Source organism: Mercenaria mercenaria, chromosome 18, assembly GCF_021730395.1.
Source record: "Mercenaria mercenaria strain notata chromosome 18, MADL_Memer_1, whole genome shotgun sequence".
Taxonomy (NCBI): Eukaryota; Metazoa; Mollusca; class Bivalvia; order Venerida; family Veneridae; genus Mercenaria; species Mercenaria mercenaria.
In genome coordinates, this window is record NC_069378.1 from 41,922,830 (window position 1) to 41,942,092 (window position 19,263).

A 19,263-nucleotide genomic window follows, 5' to 3' on the forward strand; every position below is an offset into this window, starting at 1 on the left:
AAAATTTTCAAAATTATTTTTAAAAAAGTACAGACGTTTTACTTGCACATTTCACTTCAATGTCTGAAACTTGTATGAACTTTTCAATAACCAGACAAAAATGCAATTTTAAATGTGCTGGTGCTTACCAAAGAAAATAGAATTTTGACAACACTCTTAAAATTAAAAAAGTCGTAGAGATTAACTTTGGGAAAAAAGAAAGAGTTTTTATCTACGAGTTCTTTAATCTATTAACAAGAAACGTGGCAGTAACACGTAACTACAAGATCTCCTCTCGTTATGACGACTTAATTTTGCGTTTTTCCGAGAAACTATTGCGTTATAACAATGAATATTATCGTTATTGCAAAAAGAACATTATACTGTAATGATGAGATCATTACGGCCGTATAAACTTTCTTGTCCTTTCCTACTCCATTGTTGTTTACGCGCATTTGAGGTTCTAAATGATATACCTATATCTCATTCCCTGTGAGAAGGTAATAAACCCCCTTTCATTTCCATTTTTTATAGAAGTTTCTTTTTTGCAATTTGCACGGGGTACCGCACACCTTCAACAATTTCAAGTGTTTAATCAGAATTTCATGAACAATTGATGAAATTCCCACTGATGAAGCTATACGGGAAACTGTTTATCTCGTGTCTTCGTCTACAAAAGCAACTACAACAAAAGTGTTACGAGAGGATCTTTTGAGCGACTTAAACGAGGAAGATCTTGGACTCTAGATTCTCCCTTATCAAAATATATCTAATTGTGGAAGGAAAAGAATCATCATAAACAGCTTTAAATTCTTGTAGAATCTGGTTAGCTGGTATATTCAGAGAACAACGCATCTTTAATTAGGACCTACATTTAATTTCCTTATCTTGAGCCTCTGTATACATGTACTTTCGTGTCACAAATAACTGGCAATTTCCCTCTGAGATTGTGACAATATTTTTAAAGATTTTAAGCGTGTGTATTCGTGTTCCATTCCTCACTCTGGCTTGTATTTTAATGAATGAAGTCTTAATTACTTCATCCCTTTAGAAGTCTTATCTGCGAATTTTACGGTCATCATTTTTAGAATATGCTTGACTCGTCGTGTTTATTACATCTGTTCTAAGTAAACTGAGTTATAAAAGTTAACACCAGTAGCTTCCAAAATACCTTCGAATTTTTACTCGAATTATTTAGACAGGCTCAATATTTTGTCCTAAAATAATTATTTTGCACAAAGGTATTTGGTTTTCAATTCCCAAAAACTCTTGTCAACCTAGTTTCGAGTAAGGATGTGGTATACTCGTGAACGGTAATGAAACTGTTCATTATTGAAGATAAAACGGTATAACGGTGTTGTTTTATTCTTGATATATTGTCAATTTAATGCCTTAGGTGATTTCTAATTAAATAGAATTATGAAAAGAAAAAAGAATACTTATGTGTTGTGTGCATTGTGTTCGTACTGATTTAACAGGAATATTTTTGGTATTAAAAGATGAAATTAGAATGTTTCTCTCTACACTAAATCAACTCTAAATGGGAAAGGATAGATGCGTTTTGAAGATTTACGAAATGTGATGTCTTAAAATGTACAAATCTGACAACAGAATCATGTTTACCTTAACTTTCGCGATGCTAAGCAAACCAAGAAAAAATGTCGTAAAATACTTTTGCATGTATTTGTAATAATTTTAATTCAATTACTTCCCATCTATTGTCGTGCAATATATACCTTTAATCAATATTTGTTTTCTATATAACAAAACACAGTCACATTCCTGTATACTGAAATAAATGGATCTAATTAATCTAAAAGAAAAACAACATGTCATAAATGTTGTTATAAAATTTGGTCCAGACCTTTCAATGAAGTTACTTTCTTATGATTCCAAAAGTACCCATTTATCATGATTTCAATAATTACGATCCCTCTCACATCAGTTTAAAAACCAGATTATAACAATTACAAAAAAACATTTTCGCAAGTTCTCTAGAACTACTTCAAAAGGAACACTGTCCACTAAAATGCCTAATAGAGCTCTTCAACGTAAAAAAGCATGAGCGTCTCTCGACATAGTACTTACATAATCAATGCAGTCAGACGCTATTTTTGCATTAATTTTTCACCAGTTAAAATTATAAGCGGTTGAAGTTATCTTTCCAATCGTTTTACAGGTACATAGAGGGCATACTTTTTTTTATTGTAAATATGATAAGTCGAATCCTAAGACTGAAGATGTTTAATCTGGGATAAAACATTTCACAATTTAGGCAGTCGTTCTTAATCGCAAACCCTAATTCATTTAGTTCACCATTTAAAATATAACATGTAAAACAGCAAGTCTCAAGAAAATTATGTAACAAACCAGTCTTTCATTTGTCTACAGCATTAATTACGAGTAGTTTTCCAGCTAAGAATACTTCGCTTTGTCAATAAATAGAGAATATGTGTTTGTTTTAGTGTAAGATCGAAACATATTTCACCGAGTGAACACTATAATGCAATATTTTCACGAGTGGCACAGCCACAAGTAAAAATGTAAATTATGGTGTTCATGAGTGAAATATATTTCGATCTTACACTGAAACAAACAAATTTTCTATTTATTTTATGCATTTTGATGTTTTTAACCAAACTATGTTCAGTTTGTCCGCGCAACGTCACATGCATCGCATCTTAACGTCATAATGTCGTGACGTCATGATGTCTTTGTAGATAAAACTATAAATAGTTCTGTTACGTTTCCTGATTTCTTTTACATTTCATTATGATAAACTGTAAATATTTATGATTCTTTTATTATTTTTATGCATCTTTACCTTTACGGTAAAGAATACTTTGCAAGAAAATTCCTATCATTTATAATTCATATCATTTCGCATTCAAATGTAGTTCCGTACCAGTGAAAAATAAAATTGATATTTTCACTGTTTGAAACAGTGAAAATAACAATTCTATTTCACCGATAAATTTCAGTATTTCACAGAAGAGTATAAAATAAATTTTATACATATACTGTAAACGGACGTTTACGAAGAGGTCCAGGCTGTCGTTTTAAGATAGCAATCAGAACACGATTAACTATATCGATATAGACATTATAAATTTAGACGACAACAGCTCACAGCATATGATACAGTGAATAATAAGCAGTTAACAGTGGGCAATACGAAGTTAGCATAAGAATGTGCACACGATGTAAAAAATGCGCTGATAGCAAGAGACATATTGAATGTTGTAGTATGTACATTAAAGCAAAAGCATTATAAATCAAGCTTTTTTTATTTTCAGCAAAATTTAGTTCTTGACTCTTTTGCTTGCTCTGATATATAACTATTGTAAAACTTTTTAATCTGAATTTTCGAAAAAGAAATTTCTGCTAAGAATATCTAAATATACTTGTCCTATTAGTTCAGCATTTCTATACAGGAATATTCCGGCGATCTTGGTCTTCTTTTGTAAACCGTTGTCTTACTTCTACGTAGCATGCAAGGCTTTTCTTTATCGCGCCTGTTTGTCTTCTGCGCCACACAGGCACTTGTTGCACGACCTTCTTTTTCATCTCCGCCAAAAAACTCTTCATACTTTTTATTCATACCTGGAAAGTCCAAAAGTCCAAACTGTCGGAAGCGCCCTGAATGTAATTCACGACAAGGTTTGATTTCAGCAACATCAGACGACTTTTTATCAAGGTATTCTTTTGCCTCATCGTCAGTACAACACTTATCATTTTTTGTTTCTAAGTCTTTGATGAGGAACACTTTAACATCCTTAAGTCTTTCTTGCAATGAGTTTATATTTGGTACTATTCCGGTAGTGCTGCCATCAATTCTTCTAATATCTGCAAGCAAGTCACCAAGATCTTTCTTCGATGATATGATGTCATTTTGACATTGTAAAAGTGTTAACAGACTTGCCGATTCATTAACTTTGTTTTTTTAATGTTTTAATTGTTCTTGTAGTGCTGTTTAAGTGAACTGATTTTCAAAAATATGTCATACTGTATTCGCTCGAATTTTTTTATTACGCCTTGTAACTGCTTCTCAAATCCCTTCAAACGGTTAAGCATCAGATTGTTTGCGTCATAAATAGCCTCAACTGAGGTTATGTCGGCCTGTGTCTCATTTTCAAAAGACAGTTGTTCTTTGCGCGTCTTTTCTAAATAAGTTGGAGTGTAATCCTCTATCCTCTCTACTGTTCCACAACGCCTGTGCTTCCGCAACAAACATTCGCTGCAGCACAAGGCATTATCATCCACACAGATGAATTCAACTAACCTATTTGGATGAATACGACAGAAATCATCTTCCCTCTTAAGTAAGTCAAGAAAATCCGAAATATTTCTGTTTTTAGGAAATGCTTCTATCCACTCCGTCCTTGGGCTATCTATGAAAAAGGAAACAGTTTTTTCTGAAGGAGTCCTGCATAATGGACATGTTGAACCGTTATAAGGATTTTGGATGCAAGTTTCCATGTTTGCAACTAGACATTCAGAACAAAATGTATGAAGACAAGGTAAAAAGTATATTGGATCCGTAAAAACGCACTGACAGATTGGGCACTCAAAATAATCCTCGCAATCCTTCCCGTTTATAACAGTTTTGAATTTAGACATTTTGTAGTCTGTAAATACTATTTTTAATTACAAAATACACTTCTTAAACGGTAATGTAAATCTCTTTTTTACTTTTCAGCTAAACGAAATATATATTGTTTTAAAGATATAAATTGCTTAAAGTCATTACGAAACCTTAATGTTCACAAAAAAGTATTAGATACCATACAGTCGAAAGATTTTGAATGTAAAACGACAATAACACATGTCAGTAAAATTAGTTGTACTACAAATATAGAACATGACACACACTATAAATGATAACAAAGTTAATTGTTTGATTAAACACAAGTCAAACGCGCCAGTGAAAAAAGCATAAATACTTGGAATAATCGATATATTGCGTACAGAAATACTTGTGTTAGTAATTTTCATGAATAGAATTCGTTCGATTGCCAGTAAGTTTTTTGCATGTCAGCTACGTGCTATCGACTTGTTAACTTTCGATGTCCGTGAGTTCAGGCTTCATCACTTACCTGTGATAGCAAATTTCATTTTATTAAATTTCTACTTCTTTGTTATACATGAAGTTAACGAAACATATTTAAATTCTTTTATGTCATTACATAATCATTATAATAAAACGCCTCGGTTGGGTATCAAATTCAAACCGTTGGTTCGGACAAAATGAAACATACCTGATCGCCGCGTCACTTTTTGTGTTTAATTCATAGGCTTTAAAACTGGTATTTTTCAAACGTGACCTCGTCCTGTGTTTATATTATAGACTGTTCTAAACTGTTACGCTAGTATGTTAAAGACACATACTGATCTTTCAAAATTAATCTAAAAAGTATATGTCGTACGCTCGAGATATGATATGTTTTCAAGAAAAGATGTCGTGCTATTGAAATACGATTCGAACATAAGATAATATTTTGTGAGTTCAAGATAAGATGTCTTGCACACAAGAAAATATGTATTAGTATTTATTTATTAATATTACTTACTTGAGGTAAGATGCAAAACGCTTGAGGTAAAATATCATGCGCTCGAAGTAATGTGCCGTGCGCTTGGTATCAAGCGTTGAATATAAGATATAAAATGTATATATCATAACGCGGAGATTAAACTACGAGCACTCATATAAAGAAAAACTAAACGATGCAAAAGAATCCAAATAACGACAATGATCAAAAATGGGTGTGAATTCTAATTTTGATAATAATCTGTATGTCGTTTACTAATAGTTGAACACTTAAATGAAGATTTGATCAGGATTGATTGAAAAGTGTTGTTTGTAATGAAGACTTGTCTTATATTTTATAATTAGACATATATCCACATCGCAAACTACAAGTACCTATCGAAGAAATGGTGCCAGTAGCTCAATTGGTTTAAAAAGAAAATAAATTTTCTATTCTATCATACCCCCGTGGCGGTAGATGGCACCATGAACGACGTGTAGAGAGTGATTGACCTATGAAAAATTCTTATAAACCAACTTCACTGTGCTTCAGCTAGGTTATTTATTCAGCTAATACACTCCTAAACAGATTAAGATCAATTTCGAATTTCAAAAAAAAAAAAATAAAAAAAAAAAAAAATAAATAAATAAATAAAAAAACAAAAAAAAACAACAAACAAACAACAACAAAAAAGGTGATAATTATTATGCGAGACAATTCACGTCTGCAGTTTTATACATTTCGGCAGAATGTCTTATTCAAAAGCTTTTAGGCTTGACAATGTAACATTGCCGATTTTCCTAGTACAAAAGTGGACACTCTACAGGTCGCTCAACACAACAAAAACGAAAATGTTGCAGGCTTGGTTTGACTGAGCCTGTTCATGGACGGTTGTGGAAATGCATGCTACCGTCCACGCCCTCTAGCCCGGGTTGAGCAGAATTCAACATGTACACATGCTAAAAGTACAAAAAAAAAAAAAAAAAAAAAAAAAAAAATTCGAGATCCTAACCAATATTTGATCAAATTTTGACATTGTATCATAATTGTATCAATTTGTAAAATTTTCCTTCTAAACTGTTTACATAGACGGCGTATGATTCAGTGTTGTTATATTTTCTGGTCCTTTAGGATCATGGAGTCCATTCAATATAATGTGTAATAGTCTCGAGTTCCGCTTAAACCGGTGCTAGGGGTCGTGAGAGGTGTTGCACATTTCATTACCTCTCATGAACACACTCAGTCAAACCGAGTCTGCTATTCTACTGCTTGCTTGCATTCTATGCTTCCATAGAACTTTTTTACAGTTTTTATTGATATTTCATATATTCAGGATTATTACAAAATAAGCAACCAAATTGTATGATAATAAAATAAGTTGCAAAAATGTATCTTTTATAAAACTACAAAGACAACTGATGAATTTCAATGCTCATATACAAATCAGTTTGCCATACAAAAATGCTTATAGGTAACTTATTCGCTATGTCTATAACAAACTCTGGCTACAAAAGAGATAAAAATAGTCTAGTAAAGAAGAAGTAAAGGCATTTTTTAAATATACCCCTTTTTCAAGTTGATGTCAAACACTTAAAACTTGTTTAGAAAAGAAATTCCTCTGCAAACATCAGTTTTGGTTTGAAATTATTCTGCATCAAATTTTGTTACGTGTAAAATGAAATTAAGCAACATTAATTTTGATTTATTATAAGCAGATTTGAATCCTAACAATATTATGACCTTTGTTGATTTTTCATATGGTTCTGTATCTTTTTGTGAAACTATATTTAAAATGTCAGTAAATATCATGATTGTTATGTGTTATTATAATCATGTTAAATGATTTATAACATAAACTGAAAATTACATACAAAATTGCTATCGTTATATAACAAAACAGGATTTTTCTCATTTTTGCGGCCATCTTCCATTTTCTTGAACACTGCAACAGCTGGTGTGTTCTGAACACGCATGATATTTTACAATTAAGTTATCTCAAGTCCTCGAAATATTTTTTTTCGTACGGTTGTGCGATCAAAATAAGATGTCATGGGCTCGAGTAAAATGAAATTACATTTCTGACATCTGTATTAATAGCAAATCCTATTGAATTTTCAGTAAGAATAAGATAGTTGATACCTGAGTTTTGGGGATGTAAAATATGCAAACAAATACATTTTTGTTGTTACACAGCCTGAATTTCAACCAGATGCATTCTACTCAGAATCTCTAGGTCGTGTTTTTTGGCGAAGTATGCATAATCTTTAACATAGGTTATCACCCATACGTTGCTGTCATCTGCTTTACAAGCCCAATTATGCTATTAAGTGTGAAGATGCTTGGTCAAGTTAATCTCAAATTATTTGGCGGAAATTGTTTTCAACGTTTAGCCTCTGTGGCCTCGACTTTTGACCTACTGACCCTAAACAAAATGGGTGTCGTCTACCTCAAACGCCTGATAAGGCTTGAAGGTTCTGGATCGAATGGTTCTAAAGTTATTGACCAGAAACCGTTTTCAATTTTCGGACCTTTGACCTTTGACTTATGCTAGGGGTCGTGAGAGGTGTTGACTACAAAAGCTATAAGGATCATCTACTTGATAAGCCTTATATCATACTACCATGGTTTAGGATTCTGGGTCAAGTGGTTCTAAAGTTTTTGGTAGGAAACCGTTTTCATGTTTCAGGCCCTTTGACGTTAATCTTTGACCTACTGACCCTAAAAGCTTTAGTTGTCATCTACCTTGTAGGTCCATTCATGTTGCCAAGTGGGTCACGTGATTCTCAAGTTATTAGGCGGAAAGCATTCACTCTTCTGACTGACCGACAGGCCGACCATCCTATGCGACCAGCTGCAATGCAATGTATCCCCACTCATAAAATTAAAGTATAAGATGCATATTTGGGACGGTGTTATCGAATTACTCAAAAAATCAATCGCGAATGATATTTAAATTTTACTTATTCATGAAACAAATGCAGCGAGAAAAGCGTAACACGCACGTTGCGAGCTACAGCTCTATAACTACAAAATGTAATTACCAAATGAGCTAGTAAAGTGTTTTGATAGTGTTGAAATTGCGAGCATCTCTGTTGATTTAATTATACTGATAGACTATAAAGAATTTTGCAGCGATGGTGAAAATAACATCTATGCATAACAGTACTGGCGAGTTGCAGAATAGAAATAAGTGAATCAAAGAAAACCTTTGAATAATACAAAGATTAGCGATAGAGGAGACACTGAGATCATTTGAACAAATGAGGGAAGCACGTTTTTAAAATCCAATTACACACGAAGACAAATAAAGAAAAAGAAAAACAAACAAACAAAAAACAAAACAAAAAAACATTCGAATCTTTTGTCTCCTATGATATATTAATGTACATATTAATGTAGTATTGCTGACGTTAAACAAATTTTAGTTCGATTACTGCAAGTTCCTACTTCATATTACCTCAATGCTATTAATTCAGTAAAACATATTTAAATTTTCTTTAAAGTGTCCTTCGCTGACAACATGATATGTTTTCAATGCTTTACTATTTTGACGCAATAAAATGTTATTTTATGAACACTTTATTATCCATCTTCAGCAAAGAGTTGAAACTCTCATCAGATATTTTATAATCTTTTAAATAAATGAAAAAGTTTTGAAAATTAATCAAGGCCTAGATATGACAAAACTTGTTTATAAATTGTACCATTGCACTGACACAAACAGAGTAACTTGCTATCGTCAGAGATCCTTAAGATTCAAAAAGAAGTCTAATGTGTCTGATATTTGTTTCGAAGGAAAGTTACTTAAATTCCTTCTATATATATTAAGAATTGAATGATAGTTTTAAAACAGGAGACACAGTTTGATGGGAGATAATGAAAAGTGCAAGACTGTCACAATTCCTTGTAACTGTTTTATCCGTACTCCACGAGTTTAGCAAATAAACGAAAGCAAGAGATGCATTAAGTTCCCATATCTAATAAATGTGAATTGATTTATAGTGCTGAAAGATGGCTTCTAATTTCCAGTCATTAGAAACTTTGTTTTTGTTTGGTTAACCGTCTCACAGACACAATCATAGGTAATTTGGTGACTGTCCAGCTTTTGCTTTTGGAAGAAGACCAACAGTGGTCCTCCTGGCTTTACGAGCGGCGGGTACCTGTATAAAACTGCCGGATGACTTCCTTACATGAAAATGTTTACGCATCAAGCAAGGCTCTGACCTACATCGGCGAGGGGCATGTTATTTGAAGTACGTTAACTTTACCACTCGGCCATGGAGAAACCTACTCGACCATTTGAATATTAAGGGCCAAATATTTCATAATGTGAAATTGTTTCTGAGGAGGATATCATATTATACACCTACAAAATTAATCGATATTCGTCATGTTCCAAACAAAATTTAAGTTAATATGTAAGCAGGCACGTTGTGTAGTCTGGGATAATTGACAAGAGAACTGGACACGCTAGATATTATAGAATATCGACATACATGTTTTTTTTTTATATATTTGCAACATTGCCGTTTCTGTCAAGGTGTGGGACCTCAGTGGCCGAGTGGTGAAGCAAGCTGACTTCACTTGCACCTCACCGACATGGGTTCGTGTCTTGCATGCGGAGTAGATATCTTTATGTGAGGAAGTCATCCAGCTGGTTTACGGAAGATCGGTAGCTCTTCCCTCCTACAAAATGTACCAACCTGCCTATGATACAATAATTCCCGGAGGAGCACCTGGGACATTCCCAACTGGCAAAAGTTGGTAAACCGCCATATGACCTTATATCACTTGTGTCAGTTTTACGGTAAACCTTCCAAAAATCTATCATGGACGTACACCAGCTTATTGGTTATATAAAAGGTCACGCCTACTTGATATCACCGAATACAAACGTTGTTTTCTCTTTCATACAAAGTATGTCGTGGGATTGTATTCTTGAATTGTCAGTTACAGTAAAGATTGTCTTAGTGACCCCTTGATTCAGCGACCATCTGTCTACATTGACCGTTTTAATTACCCCCCTAAGAATTTCGCATTAAAATCGGTTCGTTTGTAGCGACTCCTTGTCTAATGTGTACAGTGACCATGAGTTTTCCCCCAAAACGGTATTTTGTACCTTTATAATGACCTAATACCGAAGGACAACCAGCAACAATACTTGGTCTTCTGTTGTATTTTGTGGCCATTACTGTGCAAACTGTCATCATTTCAGTTGCAAACTATACAGCTGTCTTTGTGCAAACTAACCCTTCAAAATTTGCATTTAATGTCCTAATTACACATGAAGGTGTCAAACACCATTGGGAGTATCGACCAGCAGGTGTTATTGATAGTTGCATAATTACAATTTTAATCTCTATTTAACTGTAGAAAAATGGATGCATAGAAAGTATTATGTTCCAATCAAACTATTTGTTAGTAACCTACAAATGTTTGGACTGTGAGGGTTCTATGCTACTTTCAACAATATTTGAGTGATCGCAGTGGCCAGTACATCTTTCCTGGGTATGCATAACCCAATCTACGTTTTTGACTATGGATCAGTGTACATGTATGTGAAATCAGGAATAATAATGTGCTATTAGACTTTTCCACCAGAGCATGTCCGACATTAAGACCTTTCACAGCTAGATTGTATATAGTGACTTCCTGTCTCTAGATAGATTTTTCTTATGATAAGTTATTAAGACACCACTGGTATACATGCAATTACATACGATTTTAAATTTGTACATTGAAGAATTACTGCCAGCAACACGGAGGTCATCTTGTCGAATTAGAAACTAAAGAAGAAGACCTTTTTATCAGAGACTTTCTACGTGGCATGAAAGGTAATTGGTTTACCGTTTTTGCGTACATATTGACTCAAGAGGTTGATCTTTGTTAAAACAAGATTGAATTATATTTGATACATAGATATTCGAAAACATGTGTTTTTGACGGAATATTTGGCGGTCGTAAAAAGACTAGAGAACTACAGCATCTACTCTATATGTAAGACTGGTTTATAAATTGTTCGTACAATCATGTGAGACTTCAATCATTGGATGCAACGATGTTGATAAAATCTAGTTTGTCAAAAAATAATTCATTTTTGTTCCCTTTGTTGTTCCCTGAATCACTTAGGGCAAGTATACGTCTACTCTGTAGCATTCGATGCTTTGTTTGATAGTGGGAGCTCGCCTATAATAGGAATTATTTTAATTGTCTATTAGAAATTATCTTATAACGGCAATCATAGACGCTCTGACGATAAGTAAACTTAGCTTGTATACCAGTGCTATCTGACTTGTATTTTTTCTATATGTAGTTCGCCTGATGGTTGTGACTTTACATTTAAACATTTGTAGCTGTTTTACATTGGTACAACATAAACAACTATAAAACAACATGAGACTGCCTTTCAGGTCACATAAGCCTAAATAATATTTTATTTATATTCTATATACAATTGACAATTTTTAAAGACTTGCCAAACATAGCTAGACCCATTTCAGAAAACAAATCCTTACATCATTTCAAACTGACATAAAAAGAAGAGAAAGGTAGGGGTTATGAATCTTCTATTTCTCTTGTTACATTTGCTTATTGTATATCACATTAAAATCACACAGCTCTAACTTGGTAGTACATTTGTACTGCTCCTACTAAAATTGTCTTCATTTCATCAAATACACCCGTCTCTCCCATTTTCGACCACATTGACAAAATACATTCCCAATGAAATTTAAACAAAAAAGAAACTGCTTTAATTTAGACCCCAATGGCCATGCTAAGTGAAACAAGTAATGTCGGTAAAACTGATGCGCCCCGAGATACGATTATTGCATGTTAAAAGAACAAAAGTGAATTCACTGACTGGGCACATATAGTTTAGTAATCTTTAATAACCAAAAGGCAGAGTCTCATTAAAAATTTATCCCACTGGAACATGAAGAGAATATGCGCATTTTCGCTTGGGAGTGAAATTCCAGCCAGTGGTTGCTGAATAATACTCCGTACAAAAAATGATAATATTGATTGCTAATTTTGAATAATATATATATATACTAAGTCAATGAAAAATCATCGGACCGAAATATGAAGAAAATATGCGCATGTATCAAGAGTGAAGCTTTTTTAAAAAAGTTTCAACGAAGCCTATCTAATGGTTGCTCAGGAATACTCCGGGCAATAAATGGTACTATAGTATACTACTGTGGAATATTCAAAGGGCACTAACTAGGTAAAAAAGATAATAATATGCATCTCGTCTGGCGAGTTACGCTTCCTTTGAAGTTTTGACGAGTTCTAGCCAGTGCAAGAAGGTCACACAATTTCACCAAAATAATGATTATCAAATAAATGATATAACTGGTATAGAAATTCAGTTTTGAGCAAACGGCCAACTAAATACAATTCACTCTTATTTTTTGTAATACTAACAAAGGTTTGTGGACTGCCTGGCTGGATGGTTTGCGTCACTAACTTTGAATCACTTGCCCTCAAAGCTGTGGACTCAAACAATTGCTTGAGGTGTAGAAATATTGCATGTTAAGAAGTTGACTTACGGAATGCCGATGGTTTTACCCAAGCATCTGGTCTTGCCAACAATGCACGAATGGGCACACGGGATCTTCCTCTACCAACGAAAGCTGGACAATAGCCATGTGACTTATAATTGCGTCGGTGATCCGTTAACCCCAAAATAAAAGATCAACAGTTGGCTAACAACTTGCAACATTATAACATTGCATAATCTCATATTTATTTTACAGATGACCATCGCTGGATTGGGCTAACGGACGAAGCGGTAGAAGGAATTTGGAAATGGTATACTTCAAAAGCAGATGTCACATACACAGGTTAGGGACATCAAGTTTGTAGTATATGCTTAATCAGAACTGGATAGCTTTGCCCAATCAGGGATCGACGTAATTAAATAAAAAAAACGGCATTATTAAAATCTCGGTGATACAGCCACACAGACAGTAAAGGGTCGAGAAAATGAATATAAGTCTGCATCGGATATCTTGTTGTATCTGACACTTGATAAAAATAGTTATACGCATTCATTAGAAAGCCTTTCAACCTTATTAGTGTACACATGCATTTTCTAGAGAGCAACAAGTATTAATTTTGTATGGAATTAAAGATAAGTAGATTAGTATATAAGTACGTTTCGTATTGGCCCGACGACAAAAATGTCATTTTTTGAAGAGTAGATCTAGTTTAATATGGTGCAAGCTGTTCCAGAATTGTGTTTTTGTAATGATATATTTCGACTTATTAGCGATGTGTAAGCGGTCATTTTTTATGAAATGTAACGCTACCCCAAAATAATGAACCAAATATTTGATCTAAAGCTTTATGTTCAAGGAACACAAGGAAACAGTTTTATCGAAATCTGGCTGTTACATTAGATCAAGATAGGTCTCTTTGGAACTGTTTTGTTTGAATGAATCCTCTCACCATTAGCAACATATGTTCCAGGAAATGATTAAGCAATACAACAATAGCATTACGATACAGGAATTGAACACATGTATAAGTATTATATTGAAAACTGTGTCAGTATGATAAAAGAAAAATATAGTTTGCCTTACTAAAATGTGAACTATTTTCCGAAAATTTGTTCGAGACAGCTTGTTGGATGAAAGTTTTATTCAGTTTACAGATAGAGGGGGGCTTTTTGGTAGTGCAGGCTGTTACTTTTCATATTGTCCTCCCTGAAGGCCTGAACACTAATAACCCTGTCCCAAAGTTTGGTCTGGTAACCACTATGTTATGGCGTGCGGTAGGATGCTTCTACAGAACCCTCATCCAAAGATATTCAAGGCGGATGTCGGGGTCAAATTGAGGAATCCATCGAATCTTTTAACGTTATATAGTGTAATCGTGAGAATGCTGATCCTCATGCATGAAATTCTTGGAAATGCAACCATTTTAATATTGTCGATTATCAAAAACCCAGGTTTACTTTAAGACATATCTGAAAGAGGAAAGCCAAGAATTTAATTCTAGGTATTAGTTCGAACAAACAAGGAGGTCTACAATATCATCATTTGGCACAAACACTATACTAATGTATTAAAGTTTATACGTTGAATGCTCCGGTTGAACAACTCTTGGCGTCTAGTCATATCACTGAAGTTTTAATTTAAAAGTTCTTATAGTGTGAGCAACATAACCAAGTACCGCTAGTGTGATATGGATTTGCAAGCAGTCTCAATGCAGTTAAAGTCCATCCTAACGCACAAAAAATAACATTTAATCCTAAGGACTCACCAAGTTAAAAAGTTGTTCATCGGATTTGCCGCTCGTATATTTTCAGAAACACAAAAAATATTTTTCTTTGTTTTTGGCTTGCGCTCGCCCCATTGAAAAAAAAATAAGCCAAATTTTTGGTGCGCTACTTTATACGGACTTAACAGTGTACAAATGCTTATAATTCCAGTCCCAGATTGTCCTAAAATGGACTTTAATCACAATAAATACACACTACTACACACATTGTCTATAATATATCATGATACTTATATTTAGTTGCATTAAAGTTATTTCCCCTTATGCAGTTACGCCATTTTCTTCAAATGTTTACCTAATTGAGTTGCCACAAAAATATCGAATTTATTTCATTGAAAAGAGGACGAAAAAAACAGTACTAATTTATTTGATAACATTAACATACTTTATTTTGGTAAGGGTAAATATGTATTGATTCTTGTCACTTTTCTGTTTTCTGATTTTCCTGTCCAAATGATCAGCATTTGTATACAAAAGTGGGTGGGGTAAGGAATTTACATTATGAGTTGTGTCCTGACCAGTTTAGATCTTCAAAGTTTCCAATCCTCGAGTAGAATAATGATAATGCACGTTAATCTCCATTTCAGACCTTAATTGAGACTTTGTTTCAACAAATCAAATCCGTTAAGAAAGTTTAAGTTAGAACAAGAGCTGTCCATAAGACAGCACACTCGACTTTTCTAAGGGCTTGACTCTTTGACTCTGAATTAGAGCTTTGCCAGTAAAAGGGGAATAATAGTCAATAGCTTTGAAAGTAACAGAGCTATCGGACGTTATACAAAACTTAAACAAAAGTATTCTAAGTCAAAAAGGGGCACAACTCAGAGTTGGGGAGTCGTTTCTCCTGGTGTAGACTTTCAAGTCAAAAGCTACAGAGATATTTGACTTTATCAAAAACTTGAGTTGAAAAGTTGAGATAAAAGTGCTACATTTTCATAGCACTAAATATTCAAGTCACATATTTATGTCATGATTATGGTTTATTTAACGCATTGTTGTTTATTACATTTTTCTAACAGCATGTTCAAACGCATTTGGTATTTGATTACACTGTACTGTATGCCAATGTTATTACCTTTTGGCAGGAGTTAGCTTTGTTGTGCGCCTGCTGGTCAAATTTTCTCAATTCCTGGTGAATTATTTTAATGTAAAAGGGCTGTACATTCTATTTTAAAGTTTTTATTAATTATTCGAGAGCGAAAATCAAGACAAATATATTTCTTCGCTCTTCGCTCGCTCCCGATTTTCTCAAAAACATATAAAAATATTTACATTATGTTTTCGCTCGCCGCCTCATATTTTTAAGAAAAAAATCCGTGGCCTCAAATTTACTTTATAATTTACAAGTTTTGCTCTTTCAGGGAGTATCGAAAAATCAACATAAATACCAGGCTATCGACAAGATCAACATCTAATTATTTCTTTTTTTATAGAATAGCGAAAAAGACCATCCCATGTTAGATTATAATTCGCCTTTCAATAAAACTACAGTTTCTAATTTTTTATTTAAAATATCAGAAAATGCATTGAAATTTGCATAGTCGTGTCGATTCAGCTTTAATCTTTACTGTAAAAAATCTGTAGTTTAATATTCTTTTTAAAATGTTGTTGTCCGATTTTAAACGTTTTTTCCGCAATTTTATTAGTTTTTTTTAGAATGACGTAATGTCGGGTGCGCATTTTCGCGGCCACTCTTGATATTTTGACACTAAAGTTGCGTTGTATATATGAAAATAAACGTTTTTACATATAGTGAATGTAAATATTAGTAATTTAAAGACGCTTCCGCAGCAGGGCGTATCTAAACCCAATTTTTATAGGGATGTTGTTTACAACCTTAAAACAGAGTCGGATTAGCTTATCCCATGTTTGATTTTAGATTGGTATTCGGGTGAACCCAACTCGTACCATGGAGAAGAGGAGGACTGCGCAGTACTGTTTTACACTGGTGACTACAGCTGGTTTGATGTACCCTGCACTTTGTCTTACGAACCAATTTGCGAGATTAAGTAATATTTTCTACATCTCGTGTACATTTACTAAAATTTATATGAATTTATAACAGTTCATATCAGGCAAATCAAGTAGGCTATTACAGGTAAAGACTTTTTTTTCTGATGAGGTCCGAACCAAGACGATCAGTTTAAGATCAGACAGATCAATGGACAAACACCCTTAATTAACCAAATATGCTTATGTTCCGGAGTCGATGTTATGATTTAAACTGTAGGTATTTAAACCAAGCAAGAGTGCCAGAATGTCACAATATACGCCCGTCACAGCAAATTTCTTTACTCTAGCACCTGTATTTGCAAATGGAATTTTAATTTTGTGGTTGTTTAGTAATTATTGTAATTCTTTTGTTTTTCTAAATCCACATAAAAACTCCTTACCAGGTAGAGATACCTTAAAATACACCTAAACTTTGAAAGTAACATCTATGTTGCACCACAGAAAAGTGGTCTTGGTTTTTCCCTACGATCAATTATAAAAAAGTTACAATATAAGTTATTAATAGTAACAACTAAGGGAAGTTAATCTTAAAAAAAGTGTGACCTTGACCTTAGACTTAGGGACCTGGTTCTTGCTCATGACACTCCGTTTCGTGTTGGTGAACATTTGTGCCAAGTTATATCAAAATCTTTCCATGCATGAAGAAAAAATGCTCCGGACAAAGTTTTCATTCTTGTATCCTTTGACCTCTAAGTGTGACCTTGACCTTAGACCTAGGGACCCGGTTCTTACGCATGACACTCTATCTCATGGTGGTGAACATTTGTGCCAAGTTATATCAAAATCCCTCCATGCATGAAGAAGAAATGCTCTGGACAAAGTTTTCATTCTTGTATCCTATGACCTCTAAGTTTGACTTTGACCTTAGACCTAGGGACCTGATTCTTGCGCATGACACTCCGTCTTATGATGGTAAAAAATTGTCCCAAGTTTCATCAAAATCCCTCCATGCATAAAGAAGATATGCTCCGGACAAAGTCATTCTTGAATTTGACCTCTAAGTGTGACCTTGACCTTATATCTTGGGACCTGTTTCTTGTGCATGACACTCCGTCTCATGATGGTGAACAACTGTGCCAGGTTTTATCAAAATCCCTCCATGCATGAAGAAGATATGCTCCTGACAAAGTCTGTGGACGCCGCCCGCCCGCCAGCCCGCCCATCCGCCCGCCAGGCGCTCCCATAATACGTCCCGTTTTTCAAACGAGCGTATAAAAATTGATGCAAATAGTTATCTGACTTCTTCATCTGTTTGCATTCCATGTGTTTGATTCCTCAGTTCAGTTGTTAAGACATGACTGTGTCCTCTGTTACATATGACTTTCTAAATTTTCATTTAACTTTTTTTTTCAGGTCTAACGAAGAGACTATAGTTGGATAAATAACAGTTGCTGTATTCCGCATGTTTATAGAAATTTTCAATAAAATGCTTTATAAATATGTGACTTGCTTTCGGACTTCCACGAATAGAAATTAATACACATGTAGCGTAATCGATATCTTTACAATCGTTAGCGATTATGACATAAAATTGAGACGAAAACGATATTTGACAACAAGAAAGCGGCATTTCAGCAGAAAATATTTATAAATTATGTACGGTAGGAAAACCACTTCATTAACAATAACAAGGCTAGGCTTATTACGACCATAGCTTCGGGAAGTGCTGGGAAAAGAGTGCATTAACATATCCTCACAATGATAGTAATAAAACGCTTTAGGAAACTTATTCAGCATGTCGTCAACTTATCGCAGTAAGGTTTTACTACAAATTTTACAAAAAATAAATACTTCTTTTACATTTTTGCCTTCAAAGTTTTATACATTAACTGAAACTAGATAAAATATCCAATAAAAAATGACGAATTTGATAAAATTGCAACACAAACATATTTGATAGTGCAAAAAAACACAATAAGCCCTTGTTCGTTTATTGCTCCAAAACTTAATATCATGTACTCATTGGTGCAAAAATGGGTTAAGCACACTTACTTTCGCTCAATTGTTAACACTTCAGGGAATATCAGATTGTTTGAACCCACTGGAAGGATTTTATTATAATACTACACAATGAAAGAAGGGGCCTCCGCAGCCAATTAGTTAAGGCAAATGTCTTAAAATCACTTTCTACCACCAATGTGAGTTCGAGACCCGCTTGTGGCGTTGAAGTCTTCATGTGAGGAAGCCATCCAGCTGGCTCCACGGAAGGTTGGTGGTTCTACACAGGTGTCCGCCCGTGATGAAATAATGCACGGAATGGCAACTAGGTCTTCATGCACCATTTAAGTTAAAAAAACAAACAAACAAAAAACCAACAAAAAAAGCATGAGCTATAATTGTGTCGGTGCGATGAGAAACCATACAACAACAACAACAACATAAAAACACAATGAAAGATGATGATAAAAAGATAAAATGAACAAATAACACATGTCAGTGAGGGTGTTATTGATAT

The 19,263-nt window shown here is 34.1% G+C and overlaps 1 protein-coding gene and 1 long non-coding RNA gene across 13 annotated transcripts in view; one reads left to right on the forward strand and one right to left on the reverse strand.

The window, feature by feature from the left end:
* The window catches only part of LOC123538148 (tensin-3-like), a 438,691-nt gene that overhangs the window by 174,605 nt on the left and 244,823 nt on the right, over positions 1-19,263 (reverse strand). The window lies entirely within an intron of this gene.
* Positions 11,249-16,806, forward strand: LOC128550650 (uncharacterized). The gene is made up of 3 exons (XR_008368357.1): positions 11,249-11,341; positions 13,268-13,354; positions 16,675-16,806. It is a non-coding gene; the product is annotated as an uncharacterized LOC128550650 (long non-coding RNA).